Source organism: Rutidosis leptorrhynchoides, chromosome 1 (genome assembly GCF_046630445.1).
Source record: "Rutidosis leptorrhynchoides isolate AG116_Rl617_1_P2 chromosome 1, CSIRO_AGI_Rlap_v1, whole genome shotgun sequence".
NCBI classification, from domain to species: domain Eukaryota; kingdom Viridiplantae; phylum Streptophyta; class Magnoliopsida; order Asterales; family Asteraceae; genus Rutidosis; species Rutidosis leptorrhynchoides.
The window spans coordinates 617,184,478-617,209,211 of record NC_092333.1 but is presented as its reverse complement, the minus strand read 5'-3'; the positions used below and the strand labels follow the sequence as shown (position 1 = coordinate 617,209,211).

Here is a 24,734-nt window from a genome sequence, read left to right as displayed (position 1 = left end):
AAAGCTTTTCAGTTTACGGAACTCAAAAAATGATAAAATAATTATTTTTAATAATTATTAACTTTAAGAAAAACATATTTAATTTATTATATATTTAATGAATTAAACTTGGTGGGATGCGTTTTAACGATCAGTTAATGTTCCGGGATCCCGGTAATTAAATTACATTATGCTTTGGCTTGCTAGTACGCTAAGTGTAGTCGTTAACAGCAACTAGAAACGGACCACACTTAGCGTACTAGCAAGCCAAAGCATAATGTAATTTAATTTTAATAATTATATTATATAATTATTATGTTTTAAACATACTTCCAATTTATTAGAATTTATATAGATTAAAAACGCGATAAATTAACGTTTATCGATCCGGTTTGCGTTTTAGGCTAACAACACTTAATGGGTACACTTAGAAAATTTGTCTAGCATCATTTTGAGAGCCCAATGACTCCCTTTTTCCAGCCCTTGGTAGAAATCTACTAGAGTGGGGCTTCCCTTGCTTTAATTTGGACCTTATTGTTAATTAAACCTTACTTTGGGCCCAAGCTTTAGCCCTTAAACACCTAATCGATCAAAAACACATCCATTATCATTCGCATACCCTAAACCACGAATTGTAGCTGCTCTCCCTCTCTTTTTTCATGTCGACATACAACACACACATAACACCATCAAAAGCTTGCTTGATCGTTCAATTGGATGCGAATCCGTCTCGTTCTCCTCTACGCGATAGTACCAACAATTGCTTGATCTAGGGTATAAATCTTAGAACCCTAATTTTATTATTCATGTTTACATCTGTATTTATGCAATTACATAGTGTAATCATGTCTAGTGCTCAATTAAATGCGATTAGAGTTGTCGTTAGTCGTTAATTTGCTCGATTGTTGTCGTTGCTATGTATCACGAATTTGTATGCTATTTATCTGATCAAATTGGTTTATATACCGATCTTGTATGTTATCTAGATGGATAGGCGTTGAAAAATCAATAAGTCTGGACTTTGATTTCGCATGATTTCGTTATCATATGCTCAAGTTATGATTAATCGAAGTTTCGTTAGGGTTTTACATGATATGCGAATTTTCTGAGTTGTGTGCTTTGTTATTTAGCTATTGAAATGTGTACCACTGTAATCCTTGTGAAAAATCATGCATGTTAGACTTAATATTTGCGTCAAAAGCTTTTGTAATGCTCTCGCCAAAACGAAGATTCGTGTTTTAAAGAGAACTGAAACTGTTTTCGAATGTGAAAGAAAATATCTAGAGACTAGGAATTGATTGAGGCTTTGATCTTCTGGAATGTGTTAGCTTATATGTTCCTTGATGTATTTCATTTGCATGCTAACTTCTGAAAACGTGAATTGACACGAGTTATAAACTTGACCAAATGATATGTCTGTTTGTTGACTAAAACTGAAGGGTCTATAAAGATAGGCTAATTTGTACAAATTGGCTAAATGAATGTCTTTGATTTTTTTATCACTAAAACTTTGGAGTGTTTTACGTCATCTCCAATTGGCCGTTCCTCAAAAGCTATTTTCAATATTAAATGAGAAATGTTCTAAAACTAATGCGCATGCTGAAACTGATTTGGTAAACCGTAACTAGACCTTTTCTGAAACCCGACTTGTAGACATCGTATGAGGCCTTGACCGGATTTTTTGGAATCGATTTTGAGTCTAGTTGTGATATGGAGTTTGCCATGTTTTTATGAATTATGTGCTAAGAGTTGTACTCGTGTTTTTCTATGATGCGCGTATTTTAAGGACGTGCGATAAACTGCGAATGTGTAAATTGTTGAACCATGAGCTATAACGTGTTACTTGACTTAGGTTTGACATGTTGACCATGATTGCATGACCTACTGAGATTTTTGACTTTAGTTGACCACTTTGACCGAGTTGACTTTTGAGTTGACTTTGGTTGACTTTTGTTGACTTGCTTGAACTAGTTGACTTTTACATGCATATTGAGTCAGTCTGAGCACTAGGACTATGCGTACACTATGGGTTGACATAGTGTGACCTATATGTATACTTAAGATGACCTATTTAACTAGGTTGCATTGTTCGGTCGAGATTGTTCGACTACTGCACGATTTTACTAAGAGATATTTCAGTGCTTTTGCTAAGGTGAGTCTACATTCTCTTTTTCATCAACATTTTTGGGATGCAATACATGCTGCTTTTGAAACTATTTCTTAAACTGTTTTTACAGTTGTTTTACATATTAGGCATGAGTAACTAAACGAATATACATATGAGTTCAGATCAAAAATCTCTTAGCTTGATTATATTAAATACTTTAAGTAAGCTCGACTTATAGGGACGGTACCGTTAGGTTTGACAAACCTCGCCTCAACGTACAGGGTGCTTATTCTGTTGTTACTTGTACACCTGATCAGTGTATGCTTAGAAAGGGTAAAAGGAAGACGTGTAGCACTTTAGCTATCCGCAGGGTTAAAACTTTATAATCAAATGCTCATGATAAATGTATACTTTTACGATGCTTTTATTTCAGAAATCTCGTGACCTAACTTACGATGAATGTTATTTAAACTTGATGGTTACAAACTAGAAACTAGACATGGTAATGTCTACCAGCAGTTGAAACAAAAAGAACTTTTTGATGTCCTACTCAGTTGAAACTTGACATCTTACAAACAGTTTATTACTTAGCATTTACTATATGCAAACTTTTGAGATTAAACCTTAGTGGTTTATACTGATAAATGTTTACTGATTTTTGAGAACTGATTTTTGACAAACGATTTATGAAAACTGTTTTATGAAACTACGAGAACTATTTACTCAAACCTGTAGATTCACTCAACTTTATGTTGATCCGTTTAGCATGTTTTATCTTAGGTATTAGTTGCTTCCGTTGTAGAACATTGCTGTTACTTAGAAGCCAAGCCGAGCACCGGAACCAGAGTTAACATTCCGTTAATGGATTTTAACGGGGTGTTATAAGCAAGTAGTACCCATACACTGTACATACATAGATAGCTAGTAAATTATACCACAAGGTGCAGATGTAAATAAAGATTTATATTAAAAATGACCCATACACAACTATAATGGGATATGTATAATTACAAAAAAGTTTAAATCAATTCATTGAATCAAGTAAAATACCTTCACGATTGCTGCTTCATTCAGATGATAGATATCGTACAGTAAAGCGACCTGTCTACGCTAACCTACAATATTCAAGTACACAAGACATTAATAAGAAGGCAAATATAAATAAAACCACCAAGATCCTTGATGCAGTGGCAATTTCGACCCGAATCATCTATGCATTTTGACCCAGAATGGGACTGCTGCAGAATTTCGAACCATATCACTACTATAGTAGCAATTCCAACCGATATTAACATTCCAACCATATCACTACTATAGTGGCAATTTAATTGAGGTAATTCTACATCAAAATCATAATAATATATAATGAATAAAACCTGAATAAAATTGAAAATGCCAATGCACAATGTGTTAGACTTGAAACAATGTTTGGTTATAAATGACATACCGTTATTCATTCATCTATAAAAAGATTTAATTGTGGAATGAGTAGGTATACGATTGAGGAGACTATAACCTGCAAACACATCGAGAAGTTTAAAAGTTGATTAATATTGGTGATATTAAAATAGAGATTTGGAAAAATGCCGCATTCATTAAGTTCGTTTACACTCCAGTTTCGATTCGTACAAAATAGTATAGGTAATGGTAACATGGCTACAAAGAATATTAACAACCGTCAATCGGTACTGTTTTAACGTAAATGTACACAAACAGAATAATTAGACCAATAATTGTAATCTAATTGAATCTCACCTCGCATAATCGTTTAAAACCGAACCATCTGGTATACAATATGACATAACTTTATGCATTAATCATTATAAGAAATTTGAAACTTACAGATACATTGATGAATGAGATGATATCAACGAATGCCTTGATGTCAACATCTTTCTTGTTGATCGAATTGTATGTCACCAACACAAGTTGTGCAAAAAAAAAAAAAAAAGAAGAAAAAAAAAAAGATGAGAGTGAAAATCAATCATAGACCTTCATATCAGTTTTAATAACGTTGAATCAAAATTAAAAAAATCAATAATAGTTACAAAACTCATATGTAAAGATTTATTTTATGAATAATGCATTTTAACCTCCAGACTCCCCATGTATGCACAACAATATGAGAATCATCGGGAAAAAGGGCTTTGACCTCTATTCTGATTTCCTCATCCACAAAATGTAGGGGTTGATACTATCGAATCAACTATCATAAAATAGCAGTGTAGAACAGTTAATAAAAAGCAACAACATTTATAAAAAAAAAAAAAAAAAAAAAAACCCTAATTCATAAAAAATCTTACCTTGAAGTGGTCAAATACCTGCAGCAAATCACATGTTAATACTACTAAATACTATGGAAGTAATTAATTATGCCATGAAACTTGAAACTGCTTATAAGAATTAACGGTTTTAAGTTACAGGCCAAACTTGTGAGACTAAAAAGAAAACTGGTCAAAAATCAGTGTGTTGAAATGTTTACAACATCCTAATGTTTTACTAAGAATAAATACAGAGTATAAAGTAGGATTTTTCGAATCACAACCCTTAAGGCTGTCAGTAACGCACATAAAGGTGTTGTATAATTCAGTAACCATCACCTTAAAGTCAACATATAATTGCTATGTACAACACATTTATGTGCACTAACAACCCTAAGGATTGTATTAGCAAAATCCTTTAAATTGAAGATTCCAATAATCATATTTGCTATAAGTATTATTAACAAAAAATATACTCCGTAACTTATTAAAGAGAAATTTGTTGGCTAGTCAACCTGCAGTAACAGAATACCCTTTTAACCGTACGCACCAGTCCGATTTAATGTCCCATAATGACTGTGATAATGAGAGAGTATGTTTAATCATAATCGACTTTTACATTGTAATTCGATACCGAATCTTAGAACGTGAACTACATAGAGCGGATGAACTGATTACCTAAGTCTACATAAAGTTGCATAGGAGAATATTTAAGCTTACATGTACGAAATGCGTATTATGTAGGCATTATTTAGATCGATTCTCAAGTTGAAGAGACTCATGTCTTTAGCAAAGGCTTGTATAGCATTTCCCTGAAAATATTACAGTTTAAAATTGGATTAGCTAATATATATATATATATATATATATATATATATATATATATATATATATATATATATATATATATATATATATATATATATATATAGTGGTAGGATCAAGAGGGAAGTAACCATTCGGGGGGAAGCGGGGGGAAGCAAAAACTTTTTTTTTTTTTTTCATTTTTTGAAAAAACTTTGTTCACGAACATTATAGATGAGATGAAAATATGAACATTTAGTAGAGACACTTTGTGATAAATGTTTTTATTTTGGCGGGAAAACGCTCGAAGAAGTAATATATAACAATTGTCGTGTTTTTCGAGCGTATTTTGAGGTTTTAGCTATTGGGGTTTAGATATTAGGGTTTAGATATTAGGGTTTATAGGGTTTAGAAATTTAGGGTTTAGGGTTTAGATTTAGGATTTAGATTGAGTTTTTAACACGAGCGGTTTAGAGTTTAGGGTTTAGGGTTTAGGGTTTAGGGTGTAGGGTTTGGTGTTTTGGGTTTATGGAATAAACCCAAAACACCAAACCCTAAACCCTAAACCCTAAACTCTAAATCGGGCTAAATTTTACTTCACAAAACATGAAGAAAAAAAACGTCCATATTCTTCACGAACAATATTATCTTGAATGTTATTTTTGTCGATCGTTTTCCCGCCTAAATAATAACATTCATCACGAAGTGTCTCTTCTAAATGTTCATATTTTCGTGTAATCTTGATGCCGGAAAAAAAAAATCAAAAAAAAAGAAAAAAAAAAAAAATTTGCTTCACCCCGCTTCCCCCCGATTGGTTACTTCCCCATTGATCCTGCGAGAACTCCTTATATTCTAACAAATTTTCTGGCGGGCGAACAAAAAATCAACTATTCGAACAATTTTCCAGAAGGTCGAACCATTTTGGCTAGATGCAAGTGCTATTTTTGTTCTACATTTATGTAGAACATGATGTAGAGCAGCATGTAGAACATGCTGTTCTACACATGTTCTACATCAATTTTCGTCAAATTAAGTTTAGGGTTTAGACTTAGGGTTTAGATTTAGGGTTTTAGGGTTTAGATTTTAGGGTTTAGGGTTTAGATTTTAGGGTTTAAGGTTTAGATTTAGGGTTTAGAATGAGTTTTTTACACGAACGGTTTAGAGTTTAGGGTTTAGGGTTGAGGGTTTACTGAGTAAACCCGAAAACCCTAAAACCTAAACTCTAAATCGGGCTAAATAAAAAAAAAAGTTGATTTTCAACAGAACAAGAGTAATTCGAACAAAAAAGGAGTAATTCGAACCAATTTTCGTTCTACAATTTTGTAGAACCGAACAAAAATTCAGACGGGCGAACAAAATTGCCCCAATTTGAACGAATTTTCGTTCTACAATTTTGTAGAACCAAACAGAAAAGGTAGAACATGTGATTAAATGCATCTTAATTTTTGTTCGACCTAATTTTATTTATTCGCCCGCCAGAATTTTTGTTCGAATTTCTTTGTTTTTGTTCGTCCGCCAGTTCTCAGAGCAGAGTTCTCAGGGGATCCTCTCCCTATATATATATATATATATATATATATATATATATATATATATATATATATATATATATATATCAACTTTACATTTGATTTTGGGTCCCACAAATTCTTATTTAATCTCTTAGGACATGACCATTGGAAAGTATAGTCTCCAAACTTTACGGTTTGAAAGGTATGATTCTATGAAAGCTGGCAAGAAGTTTTGTGCTACCTACTGTTGTTGCTGTACTGTTGTTACCAACAGCTACACAACAGATTTCAGTCATAACCTCTCACTTTGACGACCATTATACATGTATTTGAAGCTTGTCAGGAGTAACGCAATAAATAGTTTTCATCAATACTAATTTAATTCAAATTTACGAACCCGCAAAATTGACCCGAAGTCATTTTTGACATTTTTATTAAAACTATAAAATTTTCCACACGCAACTCAAAATCAAACCCGGATGACCTAAATATTTCACTACCATTCCACTGAGTCTAAACAGACATTTAGGACACGTCCTTATCAAAAAATACCCAATTTGACATCATATGGCTCAAACGGGTCGGGGGTCCAAATGGACGATAAAACACTTTTAACCATATATAACTTTCAAATAACTACCGTTTCATTTCCAAATAACCTTCTAATCATATTAAAAATTTCAAGTCGTTTTAAGGCAATCTTCATAAAACTTTGCCAAAAAAAAAAATTAAAAAAATACACAAATTTGTTGGCAAAATAGCAAAGAGCAGCAGATTACTTCTTCAATAGTTCAAGAATCTTTATAACACCAGAAAGTTGTAATATTTTTTTAATTAAATACCTTTTTGTCTAATAGAAAGTAGCCATATCCGAGTGGCGTTTGATATGGTGGGTTTTTAACTACCTACAACAAAAAAAACAATTTCGTAAAAAGAGTAATTAACTTAATACTATTGAATACATTCCTTACGTGATTGTATACTAAAATAGTATCTGAACATACCTTTTATCAAAGCAAATTGGACAAAATATGGGCATGCTCAGGGATTGGTGGTTTCGGTACCTTTTTCCAAGTACTACCATTGCAATCTACATGAAAGTAGAATTACACAAAAGTTAGTAAAGAATAAGTACCTACATATATGAAACTGAAATAAGTATCATCATTCATCAAAGATCAATATACAGTTACCCCTTGTCTCATTCACTAAAAAAGACGGAAAAAATGAAAACACAAAGTACTAAATTTTTTAACAAAGAAATCATAAGAAAACAACTTACCTAAATGTTTATATCATAGGACAACATCCACACACAAAAAAAAAAAAAAATAATAAAAATCCAATTGACATATCATAACAACAAAATGATTCAGATATGCTTATATGTAAGACTTCTAGAACATTCAAGTTTGTCTCATCATATAGTTCAAATTAATTTAAATAACAATGAGAAGTGATATTCTTATATGAAGTTACAGTTAAAATAAATGTAAATAACAATGTTAGAAGCAACATACAGATGTGAAGAGGTAAGAGCATTAACACTAAACATTATCTACCTGTTTGATGACATATTTACAACACCAGTGGAAAATAACTTAGTCATTTTCAAAGGGCCTGCTTCTAACATCCACTGTTGAGTTGTAGTTTCTAAGTTAAAAAAGACCTGTCTAACCCAATAAAATGTTGATAAAGGAAAAGATAGAATCATTATATACTAACCACTAATTGATTCATTGACAAATATATCAAAACAAAGATTATTGACGAACACTAACAAACTTAATAGCCTATTTATAATTATATTAACAGTTAAGAGTACAAAGATCGAGCAGCCTATCATTTTTTAAGATTTGTCAAAATTAATACTGTTAAATACCTAATCGGGGAAAGGAAGCATACCTTCAAGAAAAAAGAGATTGCTAACCTACACATATGACACCAATAAAACCACTGCACCAGGTAAAAGACAATTATACCTCTGACTTGCATCGTTTACTAATCGATCATGTACTAGTTACTAATTCTGGGTCAGTAGCAGAATCTTTCCAGACAATCTGCAAACAATATTGTATATATTAGTGAATGGACACATAAAATATGTTTATTTAGAGGTTTTGCATACGTACTGAAATTTTGATACACCATATGTAACTTATTTTTGTGGTTGTCCTTTTATCACGTCTTCTTTCTAACTTATTTTTGTGGTAAATACGATCTCCATAAACGGATGACTGCAAGGGGCATTCAATATTAGTTATTGCAACTTAAAAAAATACAATCAAAATAGCTTATTACAAAACACAATCATAAAACTTAACAGCTGCTAAATGCCAGAAATATTACATTGAACGAAACTCACCATTTGAAACAACTTGAAAATCAGAGGTAATGATATATTAGAAATTTCAACACCCTCTGAACCACTTTCAAAAGTTCCAGAATCACAAATAAGTTATACAACATAGAATAACAACCAACAAAATATTTTTACTAATCAGTTTCGCATCATTGTTTAATACCAAAAGGAGTTTGTATCAGTTTGAATTAGTATATTACCAAACAGATATTCATGTCAGCAATTGGATTCTATCGAAAACCATAATCAAAGGTGAAATTAGTTAAAGCCGTTCTATTAAAAATCTTGAATAACATAATTTTCATAATAATCAGAATAAACAATTAAAGTTTAAATATATAGAGTTAATCTATCTATAAACATAAAAAAAAAAATTTAAATTTGATGATACCATTGATTAGAAAGCGAAATCAAATTATAAACATACTTGATGCCCTGTCTTCGAACCGAAATCAATTTGATGAAACCACCCTGAATCATCCCAATTATCGTCACTGAGATGTAAATAGGAAACCTAATCTACCAGGAATTGGTCGCAAACAAACATTGAAGATGATAACCCTACTTTCCAAATTGAAAACCTGGATGTTAAATTCAATCGATTTGTTGAAGAGCATCAAATTGAATTTAGCGAATCGGATTCATTGAAATGTTTTAGGATCCGTTTGCGTGATTGAACGTCTGAAAGAATTAGGGTTTGTTTTGGGAAGAAAGATTGGACGAATGAGTTGTTGACAAATGTCGAATTCTTAGTTTGCGGTTCATATTTCATTGTTAAAATTCTATTGGTCCAAGTGGCCGATAGGGTGTAGAGTATAGGGTAGGCATGACACGTGGATCATGCACCTTTATAGAATAGATTGAAGATCATTTGCAGTTATCTAATCTTAATCGCGTTAGCCAATTGGTATGTTGACATTTGCTAGGTCAACGAGCTAGGTAGGTGCACCCGGGTGCCGGGTCCAATCCAGAAACCACATATGACGGCTTTAAAGGTTCAAACATGACCATATCTATATGATTAAGTTACAAAGTCCCCCACTAATTAACCTCTTCACCATTTTGTAATCTTGTCCAAAACTCAAGAATATTCTGCTAACTTCAAGGATAATATTAAGAGACGTACAAGTTTCATTTTCTTATTTTTCTTGCATCGTATTATAATTCATCTTCAATTCTATCTAACAACATCATCATTATTAGCAATTTTAAGTGCAAATTATACAAGTATTAACATTGATATTGTACTAGCTCGTATAACTTCTCACCGAGACTTCTGTTAAGTTAGGTACGTTATAAATAAAGGAAGCGTATCATGACTCACGATCTCTAGATGAATAAATTATTTATGTCATAAGTTTTAACGATCATTTTATCCATTTTTATATGTGATATGTCCTTTTAACTAAAAGCCGAATACCTTTGTTAGATTAGTTTATAGTCAACATACTTACCAATATTTAATAAACATGCATTTACTAAGAAAAAGGGAATAATTAATTTGGGGATCCAAATATAGAATATAATCATCATAATGGACCATTTCAAACCTTACCTGCTCAATTATTCATAATTCATTTAATTTTTAAACCACTCACGCGGTTGTCCCTTTCTCAAACTATAATCTATTTAGACGCAACCAAAATTAACAACCGTCATATATAAATTTCTTTATAATTATTAAATTCTTCAAACCAAACCATATATACCTACTTCATTTTCGTTCATTCTTTTAAACCAGTCCCACAAGCTATTTTCTTAACTAATCATCTAATGGCATCTGAAAACAAGAACAACAAGCCCTCTTTGTTAGGCAGGTTGCGAACCGCAGTTAAAAAGGTTACATTTCTTATGAACTACAACATAAACCGATGGCGCCTTGCTTCAAATATCATTGGTGGTCGACGTGGTGGTCGTGCTTTGAGTAGCAGACGATTAAGCTTTAACGAAAGACTTGGTCTGACGTCGATTATTTCGTCACCTTCTAGTGAAGAGCATAGTAATTGGGGATCACCTTATTTAACGCCTTCTTTTGAAATATCGCCCGACAAAGGCGAATTGCAAAAGACTAAAAGCTTTCCGTTGCAACGAACTACAAGTTTCCCAGAAGAAGATGATGTTGATAAGAGAGCTGAGATGTTTATATCGAATTTTTATCGACAATTAAAGATGGAAAGACAAGTTTCTTTGCAACTTAGGTATAGAAGGGATACTACTTTTGAATCATCTAATAAGTTTTCACCCTGATCATGTATCATGGTGAAATTTTCAATTATTTAATTACATAAAAGGTGTTTAGATCGAATTGAAGTCGTTCTCGAGCAATTATTTAGGTGATGAGGATGAGCAATTAAGATTGATCAGATCAATGAATCGTGTTTTGAAGAATGAGTCAACGGTTTGATGATGATGATCATGTTCATGAAGGTCTCTTTTTGGTGATGAGATCTTAGTTTGTTTATTTGTTTGTTTTTTGATTTGTTTATCAACATTAATTAAAGAGAAAAGAAAAAGAAAAAAGAAAAGAAGATTTGGCTGCTTTGGTTGTCAGCCAGCTTTCTTTGAATTTACATTGTATTTCCCTTGTATTATAGTTGGTCAAATGGTCAAATGACTCGATGAGAGACATCTTGGCAGTTGTCACATTTGTGTATAAGGTGGGATTTTATTTCTTGGAGTTTATTTTCTCTATGGATATTTCTACTTTTAATCTTGATTATTGATTGATTTGAATTTTTTTATTTACTTTTAAATTCAGTAATCAAAGGTTGCTAAGAATTTGTTGCTAAGAATTTGATCCATTTCTGCTAGCTGCATCATCTCTGGTTCACTGGTAATGGGCCTTCTCTAGACCCAGGTACAGCAAGTAGGGCGCTTAGACAACACCCTATGGGTTCATTACCGATTGTTATAAGCTCATGTGGCATTCATTACCCGTTTGGTGTCATAGGCACCGGTTCATTATAGGTTCTAGTTATAGGGTTTCACCATGGATTTAACGGAAGTATGAAGGATAGTTATAGTAATTGTGGGTTCCAGTGGTTTTTTATTGATGGACTTAATGCTTTATTGTTTGTACGTTGTATATTATGAGGAGTATTGTTTTAGCCATGATAGGGAGTGTTTAGTTATGAGTTAGTTTTAGAATATTGATGTTGATGTGGCGAGGTTAAGAGGATGAATAGTTTAGTTACGATAGGAAGTGACCTTAGAATCATGAAGCCTATGCACATTTTACTCGCATTTCTTTTTCTTTTATTATCCGGTAACAAGTTGATTAGGTAACCACGCTTTGCCGGAGTGATATTATTGCAATACTGATTTCAAGTATTTTATGGAGGTATATTGCTTAATTACATACGTAACATTAGTTATATATTTATACGAAACGGTGTGACATAAATTTTACATATATGAGATCATATTTTCACAAAATAAAAAAAATCATATTGGTACAAAATATATCTTAATGAATGATAATGATAAATAAACAAAGATAGTATCTGTCACACCCCCAAATAGGGCCTGGGGTATTTGTGACTAATTATATCAAATCACAGTTGTATAAACGAGAACGACTCTATACGAGACGTTATATTGAGTTTTGCAGCGGAAGATAAATAGATTACATTGTATTTAAAGCATTAAGTGTTTTTAAATGAATCGATAAGTAATGCATGAAGACTCCAATCATGGCAAGCAATCATCATTCAAAGCAGCAGATATACAGCGGAAGCAATATTTAAGTACCTGAGAATAAACATGCTTAAAAAGTCAACACGAGGTTGAGTGAGTTCACAGGTGTGACAACCCGTAAATTTCCGACAAAATTTAAACAAAAATCATTATATGATTTCATTTAACCTCGACTAATTCCGACGATTCACGAACAATTATTTGTAAATAATTATGCATTAATTTGATATATTAATATTATTATTATTAATATTCTTTTTAAACAAGATATCAATAATTAATATCTTTATTATCAGTATTGTTATTATGAATAAAAAAAATATTGACAAATATTCTTGGAAAAGTAGTAAATCAATTTGTTTATTTTTAAAAAAAATATATAAAAAAAAATTCTTAAAATAAATGATTTTTTTTAATAAAATAAATAAATAAATAAATTACTTTTTAATTAAAAATTATAATGGAAAACTACTTTTATTATTTTATTTTGTGCATTATCCCATAACCTAACATTTAATACTTTTGAATTTTTAAAATCCCATTAAAAATTAAAATATTTTTTTCTTTTAATTATTTTATTCTTTTTACCTAATTTTTTCAAGTATAAATACCCCTCATTTCTCATTCAAACTCACACCAAAATTTCTCTCATTCTCTCTTTGAAGAATTACTACTAGTAAGTATTCTTTTCTTACTTTTTACTTTTTACTTTTTACTTTTTTACTTTTTACTATTTACTTCGGTTTATTATTTTTTTACCGAAACATGTAAATAATGTTATAAATTATATGCAATTAAAATTAAAATAAATAACATGTTATAATTAGTAATATATGTTACTAAAAATTATAAAAGTATTTTTATGAATTAATATATAGGAGTTATAATTAAAATCGAATTAATGAATATATATGTATATACGCACCTAACGTGAAGGTTATAATTAAAGATAGCGTACAAAGACTACAAACATCACCGCTACTTGTGGCCTAGGGTGATCCTTGTTACCATTATGGGACGCTTGTGGATCTCGAATGCCAAGACTTAGATTCTGGTCAAGAGATCCTGGGCCGCTCGGTAACAATAGATCATTCGAGTGACTTGCATGTTAGCGACGAAGTTTGGGCGAGATTGTACAATATCTTTGTTAAGAATTATAACCCGAACATTCTTAAATTAGAAGCTTACTATAAGTGGAAGTTTTTCATAAATAGTAGGTTTCCAAAAATAGAAACTTTTGAGAAATAGGAACTTTTCTCGAAAACCGTCACTGTCAATATAGTTGCTATATTAATAAACATACTTTATGTCAAGTTAGACATTAACTAATCAAACGTTATACCTCAAGGTTGATATCCAGATCACTTACTTGCTTTACTTTCCTTCTTGCGTGGAATACTTCAACTACTATTTAATGTGAGTTCATCTGCTCCCTTTTTATATATTTTTGGGCTGAGAATACATGCGCAACTTTTATAACTGTTTTACACGTATCAACTATTAAACTGTGATATGTTGGGCTATGACCAGCAAGTCCCCAATCGACAAGTATAAACGATAACTTGTACGGGGCAAACTTGAAAGTCTAGTCTAAATATCAGTACCAACTATTAAACTGTGATATGTTGGGCTATGACCAGCAAGTCCCCAACCGACAAGTATAAACGATAACTTGTACGGGATAAACTTGGAAGTCTAGTCTAAATATCAGTACCAACTATTAAACTATGCTATACCCGGCTATTTCCGACTAAGTCCCTACAGTGATATTTTTAATTACTGCGGCATTCTTAATTATTGGGGGATAGGCCTATCGGGAGTAACGTCCCCGATACATTTGACTAAGTCTTTGTATTACTTGATAATGAAATTAAACGACAAGGACAGAACAACTTGTCACGGGGCAAACAACGTTTAGTCTAAATATCACGCACTGGCATAACTTTTTGATCCTGCGGGAGATCAACTTGACTAGATCTGAGTGATCTACTTATGAAAACAAATCTTGTGGTCTAACACTATTACTGAAATCATTATTTATGACAAACCTATGAACTCACTCAACCTCGTGTTGACTTTTTAAGCATGTTTATTCTCAGGTACTTAAATATTGCTTCCGCTGTATATCTACTACTTTGATGATGATTGCTTGCTATGCTTGGAGTCTTCATTACATATCATATCAATTAAAGACATAATTATCTTCCGCTGCAAAACTCAACAAAACGTCTCATGTAGAGTCGTTCTCGTTTATACAACTGTGATTTGATATATTAAGTCACGTTATTCTCCCAGGCCCTATCTGGGGGACGTGACAGATTGGTATCAGAGCAGGTTGTTGTAGAGAACCAGGATTGCATTTAATGTGTGCCTTATATAATTAGGTACCTTAGCAATGTAGGACTACAACTTTCCTTGACCGTAGTACCTTTACTTGTTTCCTTTAACTGTTAAATGCTACACTATACTTTAGAAACTTTACTTATCTTAGAATGCCGAGCCAACCTAAGAACTCTGCTCACTTTCCTAAGTATTATCCAATTACGCCACCGCATTTAAATGCGACACCATGATTTCTGAAATTCTTGACATTCCTATGTCATCTATCATGGTTTTGTGTATTACATATGTATTACATGAAATATTATCCATGATTTTTGAAACTCCTATAATTGTTACTATTCATACTCAAACGTATATAACTCCCTGTTATATCACGTACCTATATGCCTTATACCTTTATGCATCGGTTTACGAACCAGAAAATGTCATTGGGTTATCACAGTATACGAATTGAAATAATCGAAAGATTATTAGATTACATACTTATCATTTTATAATCTCGACACGTCATACTGCCATTATTGGAGTATAGACAAATCATATCCTATCATATCTATCCCAAGAGACCTTGTCTACCACTTTTCCTAAATTTCCTCCGTAAATTATGAAAATCTTTTTGCTATAAATACGTATTTAAGGAGACGAATATATCATTCAGTATTCAATACCCATTTCATATCAAACCCTATTCCAAACACATAATATGAATTTCTCGAACTCCTCGAGCTCCGACGGCAGCGTAACCGGAACAAACGAACCAATCAGCCATCATCTATTCTGGATGAATTTGGGATGGGTTCGTAGTCGACTCAATCAATGGAGGCAAGAAGAAGGTGATCCCTTCCACCAACCGAATTCACCTCTTGGCAAAGAACCTGAAGCGCTTACCGGCGAACCAGTCCGAAACACCATTTTCTCTCTTCTTTCCAGGGTATCCCGTCATGAATATATAATATCGAAGATTTTAGATCTTATTCACCACCTTGTTCCAACCGCCAATCATCCCGGAATAGTAGAAGAAGTCAACGAGCTTCGCGCTCGAGTGGTGGCTCTAGAGAATATGGTGTGAATTCTACAAGCATCAGCAGCACCAGCAGCATAACCAGCATCACCACCAGTACCATCAGTATCATCAACATCACCACCAACAGCATCAGCTTCATCAAAAACAACATCCGCATCCCACGCCTCAATATCACACACAGTACCTCAAACATCAACATCATACGCCCATAGATACCAAGGAATATTAATAATAATGAGCTAAGATGTATTGACTCATTCTTCGTGAAGAATTATATATGTATACCTTATATATATATATATATATATATATATATATATATATATATATATATATATATATATATATATATATATATGATTTGGAACAATAATAAATCTTGTCGTACTAAGCAATTACGTGTGAATCTCAACTAGTATGTACTACTTGGTTAATTCATATCACTAATATGCTATGATGTACACCCTTCGTTAATGACTTAACAATTGTTAATCACTGTTTCAACACAATAAACTCCATTTCACAATAAATCAAGTGTAATGATGAATGTGTTGATTCATAACTTCATTAGCGAAATATTTCGCGACAATTATGAAATCTCTAAAGGTTTTGGAGATTATTCATTGTAGTTTCAACCGTAAATCAAATGAGTTTAATATTATATTAAATCCATGATTACATCTGAAGGAAAATATATATGTATGTATATTTTCATAAAGACTGTAATCAAAACTCTTTTGTACAAACTGTTAATTGTAAAAATATTTTAACGGGTAGGTAATACCCTAGAAATATTTATATCTCACATTAATATGTTACATTGTACATTCTTCAATTTTGATTCTCATGAATTGTATTCATTCATATTCTATGATGAATTATCATATCAAACCACCGAAATTATCATTCATTACTTTTGAAATCAACAACGCCTATTCGTTAACCATTAGATCCATTGACGATTACAATCAGCGTTTAATCATCTAAAAATAAAATTTCTTAAAACCATCTCGGATTAATAACCAATGATTCAGATATGGTAGCATTAAATACAGAGGAAACAGAAGAATTTTCCTCATCATTGGATCTTAGAAATTCTAAGATATCACCGTATCTTTCGTTATAAATATCCTCTATATTTCTGAAGATATCTTCATAACGATTCTTGACCGCAATTAACTGTCTCCTTACGATATCTTTATCACATCATAAAGGAAACTGTTTTAGTTTCTATATTCTGTAAAATTCAAGTTTAAATTATGAATGATTTTGAAGTAGTGTTGGGAATTGAAGCATGAGTTAGTATAATATAATGACGTCAGGCCAACGTGATTATATTACAGTAAGTCATGCTAAATTTTTAATGGAAGATGATGATTCATAGACTTTATAATCATCATTTGCCATGTTATACGACTCTTACATTCTACTTAAACTCTGAACATATCAAGAACATATATTCTTGATAGTTCCATCCTCAGTAATTCTGGTAATGTAACAAATCAAATCATGATATGACATTCCTTTCTGCTTAGAACATTAGGTTCATTTGAAACTTAATACCTACGAATTCTGGACCGTTACTTGCTTTACAAAAGCATGAAGCTTCGACATATAAGGGAAAATATAAAGCCCGATAACAACACTGAAATTACAAACCATGTATATCAATGCGTATAGCAATATAAATACACGGGAGAACTAAAAACACAATAAATCCTAGAGCATAATAGAAGTAAACAGACTCCTCTGGTGGGAGTTGGAAAAGAAGAAAGATTGTGGCGATAACCAACATAAGGTCAAGAACAAGAACTGGATTGAGCATATTAACAAATCTTTGGAAGTATGAATTGAGGAAGAATGTATGAATTGAGAAGTGGTGAAGATAGTGAAACGGAAGAAGCTAATTTATAGCAAAATTCCAGACAAGTCAATCGAGACAATTTCACCACATTTAATCAAAGAAAATCTCAATTTCCGTAATTACCGGAGAATCAAATCTTATACAGATTATGAAGATTTTCTTTAATCCCTTGAATTCCGGAAATCAACTTTAACCATATCAAAAGTTAAGGTGAACATTTAATTTCCTCATTTCACTCTTTTGTGATAGTTTCATTTATACTCTTTCTATAATCGAATCGTGTTATCCATATTATTTAATGTCGATAAAACTCTATTTTTCAACTCATATTCATCATTCTTGTTGTAAAGAATGACGATCTCTATCAAATTTCATGATTATGATTTTCATGAACTCCTCTCTATTTTGTCTACCCTAATATTGTGGCATAAACGCTCAAGGTTTAAATAAGCTCACTATTATTCATCACACATTTCATGTATATTGAAATGCTTGTATAACATCATCATCTCTTTATGAGGAAAACCAAATCAATGACACTCTTGTTAAATCCTTTAGATAACCTCCGCATTAATAATAAAATGCACTTCGTAGAATTTATGGATCGTAAGATTTAAACGCTAGAAACAAAACAATATCCTATTAGTTGGAATTCACGAAAGGCCCCGAGCATACCTGGGAACGTGAAGACCAAATAAAACGAAAATATCCTCATCTGTTTACAAACAACGCTGACTGATGGCAACAACTAAATTTCGGGACGAAATTTCTATTAACAGGGGGATACTGTGACAACCCGTAAATTTCCGACAAAATTTAAACAAAAATCATTATATGATTTCATTTAACCTCGACTAATTCCGACGATTCACGAACAATTATTTGTAAATAATTACGCACTAATTTGATATATTAATATTATTATTATTATTATTCTTTTTAAACAAGATATCAATAATTAATATCTTTATTATCAGTATTGTTATTATGAATAAAAAAAATATTGACAAATATTCTTGGAAAAGTAGTAAATCAATTTGTTTATTTTTAAAAAAATATATAAAAAAAATATTCTTAAAATAAATGATTTTTTTTAATAAAATAAATAAATAAATAAATAAATAAATTACTTTTTAATTAAAAATTATAATGGAAAACTACTTTTATTATTTTATTTTGTGCATTATCCCATGACCTAACATTTAATACTTTTGAATTTTTAAAATCCCATTAAAAATTAAAATATTTTTTTTTCTTTTAATTATTTTATTCTTTTTACCTAATTTTTTCAAGTATAAATACCCCTCATTTCTCATTCAAACTCACACCAAAATTTCTCTCATTCTCTCTTTGAAGAATTACTACTAGTAAGTATTCTTTTCTTACTTTTTACTTTTTACTTTTTACTTTTTACTTTTTACTTTTTTACTTTTTACTATTTACTTCGGTTTATTATTTTTTTTACCGAAACATGTAAATAATGTTATAAATTATATGCAATTAAAATTAAAATAAATAACATGTTATAATTAGTAATATATGTTACTAAAAATTATAAAAGTATTTTTATGAATTAATATATAGGAGTTATAATTAAAATCGAATTAATGAATATATATGTATATACGCACCTAACGTGAAGGTTATAATTAAAGATAGCGTACAAAGACTACAAACATCACCGCTACTTGTGGCCTAGGGTGATCCTTGTTACCATTATGGGACGCTTGTGGATCTCGAATGCCAAGACTTAGATTCTGGTCAAGAGATCCTGGGCCGCTCGGTAACAATAGATCATTCGAGTGACTTGCATGTTAGCGACGAAGTTTGGGCGAGATTGTACAATATCTTTGTTAAGAATTATAACCCGAACATTCTTAAATTAGAAGCTTACTATAAGTGGAAGTTTTTCATAAATAGTAGGTTTCCAAAAATAGAAACTTTTGAGAAATAGGAACTTTTCTCGAAAACCGTCACTGTCAATATCGTTGCTATATTAATAAACATACTTTATGTCAAGTTAGACATTAACTAATCAAACGTTATACCTCAAGGTTGATATCCAGATCACTTACTTGCTTTACTTTCCTTCTTGCGTGTAATACTTCAATTGCTATTTAATGTGAGTTCATCTGCTCCCTTTTTATATATTTTTGGGCTGAGAATACATGCGCAACTTTTATAACTGTTTTACACGTATCAACTATTACACTGTGATATGTTGGGCTATGACCAGCAAGTCCCCAACCGACAAGTATAAACGATAACTTGTACGGGGCAAACTTGAAAGTCTAGTCTAAATATCAGTACCAACTATTAAACTGTGATATGTTGGGCTATGACCAGCAAGTCCCCAACCGACAAGTATAAACGATAACTTGTAAGGGATAAACTTGAAAGTCTAGTCTAAATATCAGTACCAACTATTAAACTATGCTATACCCGGCTATGTCCGACTAAGTCCCTACAGTGATATTGTTAATTACTACGGCATTCTTAATTATTGGGGATAGGCCTATCGGGAGTAACGTCCCCGATACATTTGACTAAGTCTTTGTATTACTTGATAATGAAATTAAACGACAAGGACAAAACAACTTGTCACGGGGCAAACAACGTTTAGTCTAAATATCACGCACTGGCATAACTTTTTGATCCTGCGGGAGATCAACTTGACTAGATTTGAGTGATCTACTTATGAAACAAATCTTGTGGTCTAACACTATTACTGAAATCATTATTTATGACAAACCTATGAACTCACTCAACCTCGTGTTGACTTTTTAAGCATGTTTATTCTCAGGTACTTAAATATTGCTTCCGCTGTATATCTACTACTTTGATGATGATTGCTTGCTATGCTTGGAGTCTTCATTACATATCATATCAATTAAAGACATATTTATCTTCCGCTGCAAAACTCAACAAAACGTCTCATGTAGAGTCGTTCTCGTTTATACAACTGTGATTTGATATATTAAGTCACGTTATTCTCCCAGGCCCTATCTGGGGGACATGACAACAGGTTTGTCATAAATAATGATTTCAGTCATAGATGTAGACCACAAGATTTTTGTTTATAAAGGTAGATCTCGCAGGGATCTAAAAGTAGTGCCAAGTTTGTGATATTTAGACTAAACAGTTTCAAAGTTTGCCCCGTGACAAGTTGTACTGTCCTTATCGGTTTGAATCATTATTAAGTAATACAATGACTTGGTCAAATGTATCAGGGACGTTACTCCCGATAGGCCTACCCCCAATAATTAAGAATGCGTTATGTAAAAGCAATTAAAAATATCACAGTGGGGACTTGCAGGACATAGCCAGATATAGCACAGTTTAATAGTTGGTACTTGTGTCTAACGTGTAAAACAGTTATAAAAGTTGCGCATGTATTCTCAGCCCAAAAATACATATAAAAAAGGAGCTATGAAAACTCACGATACGATACGATAGTTTGTAGCAAATATGCATATGACGGCATTGAACAAGTGTAGGGTTGACCTCGGATTCACGAACCTATATCAAGTATATATATTAACACATATACTTGTAATCGAATAAGTTTATATATATATTTATTAGTTATGTCATTTTTATATTAACAACATGTAAGTTTCTTATATTTATTTTATATATTCTAAAAAAATATAAATTTTATTATGTTATGTGTTAATATATATATATATATATATATATATATATATATATATACATACATATATATATATATATATATATATATATATCATTTGTTTATTAAAATAGTAATTATAATAATACTAAAGTAAAGATAATAATACTAATAATTTAATAATGATATTGAAAATAATAATTTTGATAGTAACCTTAGTCACTTTATTTGTAGTAATAATGGTAATAATCATAATAATGTTAAAAATAATAATAATATAGTTCTTATAATAACAATAATGATATTGGTAATAAAAATATTAATAATAATAATGATATAGTTTTAATGATGGTAAAAATGATAATTTTTGTAAAAATGATAATAACGATAGTAATAATTTTAATAATAATAACAATACTAATAATACTTATGTTAAAAACGATAATAATAGTACTAGTGATAATACTAGTTGATGTGTGCGAGGTGTAGTACGAAATAGATTATATTTTACTACGAAATACTATTAAATACGATACAATTTTACACAATTTATTTATTTTTTTATTGAATGGATATACCTAAACCTTGCTACAACACTTATAGGCAGTGTACTTAATCATAGAGTAGTGTAGTTTTTAGTAAGTCCGGTTCGTTCCACAGGGAGCTAGTGATTACGTACTATATTTATAATAACTATATTTATATAAAATATATATAATTATATATAGTAATATTATATATAAAAGGGGGTTTTACCGTTTAATGACCGGTTTGTCGATTTTATATTTTAAGCATAAAGATAAATGACGATAATATAAATGACAGAATTTAAATTGCGATAAAATAAATTGCAGTAATTAAAATGACAGTAAATAAAGGTACGATGAAATATGAAATAAAAGTATTATGCTTATTTAAACTTCCGTAACCATGATGTTTGACGTTTTGATTTTAATTTATTACTCTGGGTTAATTGTCCTTTGTCCTGGTTTATTTGATACCTATCTGGGTTTTGCCCATAATAGTCCATCGGTCATAATTATAATATGCTTGTCAAATTAACCTTATTCCCGAAGTCAAATATTCCAACTAATTAGGGATTCGAACTATAACAAGGTTTTAATACTTTGTTAATAATTCCACCAGGTTATCGACTGCGTGTAATCCAAGGTTTTAATACTTTGTTAACAATTACACTAATTATCCTTGTATGTAATCCACCCCTGTTTTAATTAGTCCATGATACATTAATTTATTCACTTGGCCATAATGAATAATTAATTACCCAATCCAATTGATTAATTAAATGATTGTAAACGATGTCGTATAAACGTCACTAAATAGGACATTCGTAATCAATTTAATAATTATTAGATTAACTAATTTGAAGATAGGTTCGACAGGTTCCAATGAGTTGTCATTCAATTAGACAATACCCCCTACCTATTAATAGTCAATAGTCCAATGTTTACAAGTGTCGGTCTTTTGTCCAAACCCTAATTATGGTACAAAATCCAATAACCCCGTCTTTAATATTTAGTCTAACATCACGATTACTTCGGCTTAAATAAGCATAATAATAACTTAGTTACGAGACATTAATTTAAAAAAGAAGAACATATCTTACAGTGATTATTTATCGCATAGCGTTACACGGACAGAGTTCCGACTTTAAAACCTGTAAAACATTTCTTACAATAACCTTATTATTATTAACATAAATTAAAATTATAATTATAATGTAAATATAAATTATAAATATAGAGAGGAAGAAAAGATTGAATTAATCAATCTGGTGTGTGTTGATCAAGCAGAATTCGTTGACTTTTATAGGAAAAATTTGATTCCTTCAGCTCCGCGATCGTGAAGGTTTTAAGCCTTGGAGCTCCGCGATCGCGAAGGTTCGAAATCCAGCTCATCCAATAAATACAAAACGTGGGCTGCTGAATAAATATATAATATAATATATATATAATTAATTATATATTATATTATATTTTTGTGCATAGTTGACTTGTAATTTTAGCTCTGTTGAGTCGTACGTTGATAGTTGGTTCATGTCTCGGTTCTGGATTTTCGAACGCCTTTTCGTACGCTTAGATATCTTGTACTTTGCGTTTCGCGACTTGTACTCTTGTCATTTTTAGACGTTATTCATCAATAAATTGAACCACTTGGATTGTAACTTGTACGTTTGAGCTTTTTGGTTATTTGCGTCTTCAAATCATCGATTATGTCTTATGTCTTCACATTTATTTATTTAAACGAATATTACTTGGAAATAACAATTTCAACTAAAATTTTTACATATTGGAAAGATATTGATACTAAATATATGTTCATTTGGAGCACTATCAAATATTCCCACACTTGAATGTTGCTTGTCCTCAAGCAATATAGAACTTGAAATTCAATCACACTTCACTCGAATCACTTTTTTTATTCTCACACTTTATACATCAGTGATTTTGATACAGTGGTATGAACAATGATAGTAACGATGTGGTTTACAGTCCCACATGACTATGAAAATTTAGATCCTTTAAGAAAATTGGATCTTTATGAAAACATTTGATCTTTTGAAAATTCATTCTAGCTTTTACCCTAGATAAGTTTTCCGGAATAACCCTTCACCGGTGTTTGCAAAATGTTTTTGTGGGTTTCAAATTTTAAAATTTTAGCTCAAAACTTGTGGTTTTGTGTCCCCCACTTGCTAACCTTGTATTAGGAAAACAACACGTCCAGTATACTTGCTCCGTATATTACCTTTCGATAAACTACCGTCCGGTTGTAAAGGAAGTGATGAACAAGCAACTGTTAAGGCAATGTCCCGTGAAATGCATATAATTATGGTCCACAACGTGTCGGATGCAATTACTATCCTTTGTAGGAGAAATAGTAAAGATCACCCTATATTTTTTTTTGTCTGGCACAAGGTCCTGTCTTCGACCATGCTATGCAACCACCGTTCTTACGATTGACACCCGATTTGGTTCAGGTGACCTAATGAATTCCGGGTGAATTCTTAGGATTTTACGTTCAATGGTAATGAACGCATTGAAAATAGGTTTTCAGAAAACAAATCGGTTTTAATTTGATCAAAATATTTTCTCGTTCAAGCTCGAGTTTAGACATCATCAAATTCCATG

The 24,734-nt window shown here is 31.4% G+C and overlaps 1 long non-coding RNA gene across 5 annotated transcripts; it reads right to left on the bottom strand.

Moving 5' to 3' along the window:
- Window positions 1–2,673: 2,673 nt before the first annotated feature.
- On the bottom strand, window positions 2,674–9,700 carry LOC139885491 (uncharacterized). 5 transcript variants are annotated; one of them, XR_011771972.1, is made up of 11 exons: window positions 9,416–9,700; window positions 8,795–8,899; window positions 8,645–8,722; window positions 7,667–7,752; window positions 7,505–7,567; window positions 5,068–5,159; window positions 4,390–4,407; window positions 3,929–4,292; window positions 3,534–3,602; window positions 3,137–3,201; window positions 2,674–2,989 (listed from the first exon to the last, which is right to left on the bottom strand). It is a non-coding gene; the product is annotated as an uncharacterized lncRNA (long non-coding RNA). The 5 variants fall into 5 exon arrangements; XR_011771970.1 differs by having other exon boundaries at window positions 8,568–8,722; window positions 9,452–9,700; XR_011771973.1 differs by having other exon boundaries at window positions 3,842–4,292; window positions 9,452–9,700.
- Window positions 9,701–24,734: the final 15,034 nt, after the last annotated feature.